At 34.2% G+C, this 9,262-nt stretch overlaps 1 protein-coding gene across 4 annotated transcripts in view; it reads right to left on the reverse strand.

Moving 5' to 3' along the window:
• LOC110679692 (probable basic-leucine zipper transcription factor P) overlaps positions 1-9,024 on the reverse strand; it is a 65,862-nt gene extending 56,838 nt beyond the window's left edge. Inside the window, exon 1 of one of the 4 annotated variants that reach the window (XM_021855268.1) lies at positions 8,646-9,024. The gene's annotated coding sequence lies outside the window, so the exon portion shown is untranslated. Of the gene's footprint in view, positions 1-8,475 lie in introns of all 4 variants that reach the window. The other 3 variants (XM_021855267.1, XM_021855266.1, XM_021855265.1) reach the window with 3 other exon arrangements.
• Between the last annotated feature and the right edge of the window lie 238 nt (positions 9,025-9,262).

A 9,262-nucleotide genomic window follows, 5' to 3' on the forward strand; every position in this document is an offset into this window, starting at 1 on the left:
CAAAAATCAAATTCCCTGACATTCCCTGACTTTCCAGGTTTTTCCAGGTAGTCGACACCCTGATAAACCTCCAAGACTTCAGCAGAGATTAAGGCGTTTTTCAGATAACCTTGCAAGTGTGTTCAGAAATTTATACAAAACTGTCGAAAAAAATACTGGAGGAAACTCTGGAGTATTTTCTAAAGGTATTCTAAAAGAAATTCTTGGTTGAAATATTGGATGAACCAAACGACAAATCTAAGGGAAATCCTGATAAATTAGTGGACACATATCTGAGAAAACAATTGATTCAGTTCTTAAAAACTTGACGGAGATTTTGGATGAAATCTTAGCGAAATTGATTGTAGAACCACTGGATTTTCTTTGAAAATTTGTGTAAGAATCTTTGGAGGAATTCCTAGGGATATTCATGGTAGAGTCCCAAAAATTATCATTGAAAAATTAGAATGAATTCTTAAAGGTATCTTGAACTAATTTCAAGAAGTCATTCCATAAGAACTGTTAGAGAATCAACTGATGAATTCTTTGAACAAATTCCTGAATTAGGTATTTTATGATGATATTTTTGGAGAAAAATTTGAAAAAAGTCATACTAGCAGTAAAACTTGCAATTCCTGAAAAAAATAATAATCATAGCAAACTATCTGACAGGATTTTTTGAAAATAACCTACGAACTTGAACCTCTTGATTCCTGTTTGGTTATTTTTTGTTTCCGGTTTGGCCTTTTTTTAAGCATAAGGTTTCTAAAGATTCTATTTCAAAGGCACTCTGTTGCTACCAACTATGTCGGTATAACTTTTTTTTGTTTCTCAACGAAAGTTTTATTGCAGTCTCTTCTCTACTGTTTAGAAAATTTTCAAGTCACTATAAAACGAAAGAATTGCATCAACTACAGCGCACAATGGTTCCATTTGTTGTACGGAGCGGTCATACATCATTCAATACAATATCTGATGAAACATACTATCAGATTGTATGGAATACTGTTTTTATTGATGTTTGCATGAAATTTAGAGTATGAACTATCATACTTTTGAGTGATCTTATCCACTAAGCATGCAGAATATTACTTAAATTTTCAATTGAGATATAACATGATTTAAATTACACGATTAGACTTTGATAAAATCGACTTTTCAACATGCTTGCCGTTTCCATACAAAATTCTTCGCTTCTCTCATAGTGCAAAGTACAATACTACCCAAGTAATCAAATATCACTTTAATTCGCCCTGCGTACCAAAATAATGCTATTATAGAACTGACATGCCCTATATTAGCCGAATAATAGCCTTATAAGGCAAAAGGCGAATTAGCGGGCTACTGATTACTTGGGTATTTTAAACCATAACATCGAAAATATTATAAACTTTGTTGATCAAGTATTGTTAAACACATGAAGTTCAAAGTCACTGAAAACGTCAAATTCCGGACACTTAGATTCGAATTCCGGACAGGTCAAACAAATCATAAATAGAAAAATCAAATCATCAAATGAAATCCTTAAACCACTAGAAAGACGCTTAAGGAAGTTGGGCAATATAAATATTCATAGATATCTATGGAAAATACTAGTTAAAACGAGCCTTGAAAGTGAGAACCTTTGAACGGCAAAAATTGAAACATTTCGTGTGAAAAGTTTCCCATACAAAGTAGACTGTCCGGAATTTGAAACTGTCCGTAATATGAATCAAAACGGTACTTCAAATTAAATTCCTGCAAGTTCTGCTTCCATGGATTTTATGGGTTCACAAAGATATCTTAGATAATAATCTTCATATTTTTTGGGGAATTTCCTGTATATTCTCAGAACAAAAACAAACTGGATATATCTGTAAGTAAGCTCCTGAATCAAATCCTGAAGTAACGCTTGGAATTCACAATATTTTCATAAAATCCTGGAAAATTTAAATTGAAAAATCTAAATTGAAATAGATAGCAAAATGGACAAATATCAATATTAGAGCACTTTGGGGTATTATCTTTATTGTTTCCAGAAACGACATGATAAAAAATCAGAAATTATGTCTTGCAGTTTTGTGCTCTTGAAATTTTGAGATACGGTTTTCATCTTCACCTAAATACGAGAATCTTCATAGGTTGTTCTCTATATTTCGTTTTATCTGTTTGTGGCGGCAACCACCACAAGTTTAACTTGGATATTTTGGGCAAACTTGTAAAGATTGACATGATTTGATGAAGTGGATTCCATGTTTTCCTCAAGATTTTGAAGAGAAGACAATGATTTGATCTAGCAAATTTTAGAACTAAATATTAATAAAGCAAGCTACGTCAACTTTGAAGAAATTGTTCAGAGAACACTGTTGATGCTCTTCATTTCAGAAAATTTTGGATTCTAAGAATACGTATAAGTAGTTAAGTACAGCTCACTCTCATATGCATAAAAGCATCTTCTCAATCAACTTGTTTGATGTTGTAGTATTGAATATTTTTCCCTGACCTTTAGTGAAATTCCCTGACTTTCCCTGACTTTCCAGTTCAAAAATCAAATTCCCTGACATTCCCTGACTTTCCAGGTTTTTCCAGGTAGTCGACACCCTGATAAACCTCCAAGACTTCAGCAGAGATTAAGGCGTTTTTCAGATAACCTTGCAAGTGTGTTCAGAAATTTATACAAAACTGTCGAAAAAAATACTGGAGGAAACTCTGGAGTATTTTCTAAAGGTATTCTAAAAGAAATTCTTGGTTGAAATATTGGATGAACCAAACGACAAATCTAAGGGAAATCCTGATAAATTAGTGGACACATATCTGAGAAAACAATTGATTCAGTTCTTAAAAACTTGACGGAGATTTTGGATGAAATCTTAGCGAAATTGATTGTAGAACCACTGGATTTTCTTTGAAAATTTGTGTAAGAATCTTTGGAGGAATTCCTAGGGATATTCATGGTAGAGTCCCAAAAATTATCATTGAAAAATTAGAATGAATTCTTAAAGGTATCTTGAACTAATTTCAAGAAGTCATTCCATAAGAACTGTTAGAGAATCAACTGATGAATTCTTTGAACAAATTCCTGAATTAGGTATTTTATGATGATATTTTTGGAGAAAAATTTGAAAAAAGTCATACTAGCAGTAAAACTTGCAATTCCTGAAAAAAATAATAATCATAGCAAACTATCTGACAGGATTTTTTGAAAATAACCTACGAACTTGAACCTCTTGATTCCTGTTTGGTTATTTTTTGTTTCCGGTTTGGCCTTTTTTTAAGCATAAGGTTTCTAAAGATTCTATTTCAAAGGCACTCTGTTGCTACCAACTATGTCGGTATAACTTTTTTTTGTTTCTCAACGAAAGTTTTATTGCAGTCTCTTCTCTACTGTTTAGAAAATTTTCAAGTCACTATAAAACGAAAGAATTGCATCAACTACAGCGCACAATGGTTCCATTTGTTGTACGGAGCGGTCATACATCATTCAATACAATATCTGATGAAACATACTATCAGATTGTATGGAATACTGTTTTTATTGATGTTTGCATGAAATTTAGAGTATGAACTATCATACTTTTGAGTGATCTTATCCACTAAGCATGCAGAATATTACTTAAATTTTCAATTGAGATATAACATGATTTAAATTACACGATTAGACTTTGATAAAATCGACTTTTCAACATGCTTGCCGTTTCCATACAAAATTCTTCGCTTCTCTCATAGTGCAAAGTACAATACTACCCAAGTAATCAAATATCACTTTAATTCGCCCTGCGTACCAAAATAATGCTATTATAGAACTGACATGCCCTATATTAGCCGAATAATAGCCTTATAAGGCAAAAGGCGAATTAGCGGGCTACTGATTACTTGGGTATTTTAAACCATAACATCGAAAATATTATAAACTTTGTTGATCAAGTATTGTTAAACACATGAAGTTCAAAGTCACTGAAAACGTCAAATTCTTCATTTTCAACAGCCAATTTCTCAAAAACTAGACGTGTTTCCGTGTTTCTGTATTTTTAAAAAGGCATTGAACTAAGCAACCCAAAATTAAGTAAATAGTGGGGTTTTGGTTCACAGTGACCAACACGTGTTCTGCAGTGTAATTTATCCATATGTGTCCAAAATAAACTAAATCATTAAATACTAGCTTACCCCACGTTCCAACAAAATTGTATAGCGAAAAGGTATGTATAATTTTTTGAAGTGCATGATAATAATATTCGCCAAATCGCCTAAATGTTTGCTCTGACCACACTAAATCATACACGTGACCTTAATGGAATTGTAATGCTTTAATCTGAAATAATTATAGCTTTAAATGCTGTTGTAGTGTTTCTTATGTTGTGAAATATTTCAAAACTTCCAGAAAATACTATGAATTATAAAATAATCTTACCGAAAATTCTCGAATATTGCAGTAATATATACTCATTTTTCAAAATCACAGTAGGGAGGGAACCATTAGGGGGCAGTAACCATCGCCTCATGGAAATATCAAGTCATGGTATAGGAATGCTCTGGAAATCTGTTTTAAGGGACTATCATTGTAGCCATAACATTTTGGTTTCAGTATGCTTCCTTGAGTCGATATCGAGTCATGGAATATCAACTCATGTAATTTTCACTATAAGTAAAAAAAAACTCGAAAATTTGTTGCACATTCATCTCATTATCTGGCTTTTGCTTATGTAGAATTCGTCCTTGAACCTAGGTTGAAATTGGCAAACACCGTTATGAATCAAATATTCAACCGCAACCCGAATTAAATCCGACCGAACTACAATGTATTTGAAATTGAGTTGTTTAGGTTTTGATCATCTACCAAGTTCCTAAAAACGAAAACGAAAATAATGAAAGTTCGAGAATATTCTACGAATTGGGAAAAATAATGTTCCAAGAGAACTCCAGAATATTCTATCATATAGCTGTAGTAGTGCTCTGAATAAGCAGTTGTAATCCTCTAGTACTCGAATTGACTGTTTTAGTGCTCTTAAATGGCTTTTGTAGCGCTCAATGAAACTTTTCGATGAAACATTTCAAAGTTTTACTGACATACAGACAACTCTGGGATTTTATGTATATGATTTTGTTGAAAAAGATCATGAAATCTATACGCTGAAAGCAACAAATCAGAACGATTAGTCCCAACCTAATAAGATTCCCTGCTCCGAATTGCATTACATATTCATAATCATAAAACAAATTATGAACTTTTCTAAATGCTGATGATGTGCAGTATATATTTAGTACTAAATATGTGATATTTTTCTATTGATAAGGTCAATTTCACTTCAATGTTCAACCAAAACCAAAGAAGGTACATACTTGAAGTCATTTAAATCAATAATTCATATATTTACTACTAATAAATTGAAAATACTTTTCAAACTAGGATAAGGTATGGCTCACTTAGAATTGGAACAAAAATCTTAGGTTCTTATAACGACTCTAGAGCATAGGTTCCCAAACTTTTCGAGTAAGCGACCCACCTAGCCGTCTGGCATATTCCTCGCGACCCACCAAATGAACAAAATTTAGGGATTTGTTTTCCACTAAAACATTCTTTGCCGGATACATTATTTGATCACGGACATGCACCAAGCGCGTTTATGACAGACTTTACGATTTTGCTAACATTTCAATGTCACTTCTCGTTCAAACAATATTGTTCAATTCGCAATATTATATTTCACCACAACGCTTTTTTGATGGAAGTATAGTGCAGAGCTACTTGTGCACTTTGGAATGGGCGGTTTTTCTAGGACCAATTTTCTGAAAATTATCGTTTAGAAACACTTTAATACGATGCATATTATGGCCAAATTTAAGGGAATCAAAAGTGCCAAGAATAAGATCTGGCTCTCCATCAATGGATTTTACATAGAAATTCAGGAATCACGAAAAAAAGTTTTTTGATTTCTCAACTGGAATGTAATTATTTGTGCGTTTTTTTGGTTTATCAACAATAACAATCAAAACAATTGAGCAATTTTTTCTGAGTCAAAAATTTGAGCATTGAGAGATCTCTTTATAATTAAAAATCACTGAACTGCCAGTATTTATGATTTACCTCTTTGAACAAAAATAATTCAAATTTCATTCTTGACCAAGTTGAGTATATGTTTCAGAAGTTTGACACAGAAATGTAGTATGTAAATTTCGACATCTGCCAAAACTCCTTGTCTAGTAACGTTGATGTGAAACAGCTCACCAGATTCAAGTAAAGCTTTTCCGATATGAGAAATAAGGTTTGTTTTTTACCAAAAAAAATCGACATCTGAAAGAAAATTTCAAATGCCAAATCAAGTATCTTGATCATCAGTACCTAATGATTGTCGGGAACGCTGAAATAAATGCAGAAATAAATAAATGAGAACGATTTCAAACCATTTATCTAGATTTGATGAGACATTTGAAAATGTAAGAAAAAAATATAAGAAAATTAATACAAATCAAGATATTTTTTCGCGACCCACCATAGACCAGCTCACGACCCCCCTGGGGGTCGCGACCCACAGTTTGGGAAACTATGCTCTAGAGGTCCAATTTAGAAGCTCAACCGTCCACGTGTGCTCTTCTATATAAATAAAAATGGAATGGTGTTTGTATGTCACGAAATGGCTTACGAACGGGTTAACGGATTTAAACGATTATTTCTCCGTTTTGTTCGTCAGAGGTTCCGACGTGTTTGTGTGTATAAAAATCCCAGGATATTCACCGGAAAAGTCGGAAAAACGAGAGTGGACGAAACTATAGCGTACCGTATACACCCGTTAATTTGAACGGTACATCATGCAAACCATCGGGGTACATTTTTAATTTGAACATCTAGTCACCCTAAAAACGTGTTTCTGGTAACCTCTTCCACTGTTTTGTTTTGATTCTGCGTTCCGTTCCGCGGCGTTCCATTCCACTTTACTCCGTTCCATGAGCTAAATGACGTTTGAACCATTTTTAATCTGAACGATGTTCAAATTAGCGGGGTACAAATTAAAAAGTGTTCAGATTAAATGTGGTCAAACCAACGGGGGTACCCGGTATTCAACAGCCTACTTGATGGCAAGACGAAGTTTGCCGGGACGGCTAGTTAACAATAATAACATCACATGATTTTTTTTTCGCAGCTTAATTCGAACGCACTTCTGAGAATTTCAACATGGAAGAAGAGACAAGGGAAATAATTGTGCACAAAAATTTGAAAACACCGTCTTGATCAGGAATAGAAATTGCAAACTTATTAGGTTTTTCAATATATAATGTGTGGCTCGTACTGAATAAGTACGCAGTAACTGTTTTGACAAATCGCAAGCCACAAAGGAAGCGTCGAGCAGTTACTGTCCACCGTCAGCTGTGGATTAAAATCAGGACCATTGATTCAAATCCAAACATTTTAGACCGTGATTTGGCCAAAACCGAACTTTTTGCAGTGCAGTACCGAGCAATAGATTCGACTTCGGATATTAAAGACAACCAAGTTGGGAACAAAATTAGAGAAATGTGGCCAAATTCCGTAAAACGAAGTTGTTTGATCAAGTGTTGACGGAATTTGAGGATTTTTTCATGATAGGAGATACCCACCCAATTGACCCCAAATCAGCCCAATTAAAAATGTTGGGCTATTATGAAGCGGAAGCAAAGAGCGAATCAAAGTATCGGCAAAAGATCGACGAACTGTAAACTAAATGGGATAAACTTGTCAAATTTATATGGATGAAAATAGTGTGCGCAAATAAATTAATCGTATTCCGGGAAAAGTCCGACAATTTCTTATAAAAGGGGATGAATATTTTGTTTTATTATTTTTCCTTTGAAGCTTACAAGCAATGCAACATTTTAGTTCAAACAGAATTCATTTTTGTTGAATTAAATGTAAATTCTTTCAATTTCCAAATGGGCCACAGCTTACAATGTTGCAAAAGTAACGTTCAAATCGAATTGAAGTAGTTACAATGCTAATTCCATTATTTGTATATCCATTTGCGTTAGTTACAGACATATGGGTAAGCAATGATTTATATAAACATTGTTATCATTACATATTTTAGAAAAAAAATAACAAAGTACAGGTTCATTTTACTAGTCAAACATGGTTATTTGATGAGGGAAGTTTATTTAAATGTGATTAAGAATGTATTCAAAAACATACTTCAAATGAAGTGATATTGTAAGGAAATTAGTAAATTTCTACCCTCAATACTTATTCCTAGATGTAACATAATATTCTAAAATGTACCAGAAGTAATAAATATACATCTATTCTAAAGTTTTGTAGCCTAAATTGTTTAGAAACTTGATTAATTTTGATTTACGAAGACAATAAACAAAATGCAGTGCACCCTATATTATAAAATGTAGTTGAAACAGTTTTCCCATACATTTGGTCGATTTTTGTTCATATAAACTTAAAGCTCGTTTAGTTCCCGTTCAAATTTTCACAGTAGCCTATGGGAGTCCAAATGAACAAATTTGCGGATGTTTGACTTTTTTCATATAAAAATGGACCACCTTAATGCACAAACACAAAGCACTGTCAGGCTGATTACGGGAACAGATAGATGTTTTCTCTGAACTATACTGAAGCTGCATGCTCTGTATGACACATTTCACAAAATTAATCGTTGAATAACAACCACCGTCGATCCCATCGCACTATGAAACCGAAACTGTATCGTCACATCGCTGCGTAATCATCACCACAGGCCATCCGTAGCTATTCCAAGGCCTTATAAATCCGTCCGTCGTTCGCAGTTAGCACTTAATCTTCGTGACGAAACAGCAATTCTTCATATCCCAACGGATTCACCATTCACCGTATAACCGTTGGCGGGCAAACAAAACTAGCTCCGATAGCTAGATTTCGGAACGGCGGTGCTGGAATCCTACAGAGACAGTTTCCGGAAAAGCGCGCCCCGATCAACTTCCGATGGAAAACAGCTGACCGATGGCGAAACATATGCGTGTTCGGAACGTTTACTTCTACGATGGGCGCGCGCGGTAGTTATAGCGAGAGCACCCGTTTCGACCGACGCCGTTCTATCGACTGAGAACGACGATGTCGATGATGAGCAAGCTAGCAAGCAAGCAAAGAGCAACGATATCGCAGCAGTAGAGTTAGTTACTTTCTGCTTGCACCGGGAAGCCCGGTTGGTAGGGAACGAAGGCGCAAAATGTCTCATTTGAGGAATAATCTCAAATGCATATATTTTTGGAAATCATTGCAGAAACTAACATTGCATTTGTAACTCACGATAAATCTAAGTTGATTATAAATTTACTAAACCAAAATACAATC

The sequence above is a fragment of the Aedes aegypti genome, chromosome 3 (assembly GCF_002204515.2).
Source record: "Aedes aegypti strain LVP_AGWG chromosome 3, AaegL5.0 Primary Assembly, whole genome shotgun sequence".
Lineage (NCBI taxonomy): Eukaryota > Metazoa > Arthropoda > Insecta > Diptera > Culicidae > Aedes > Aedes aegypti.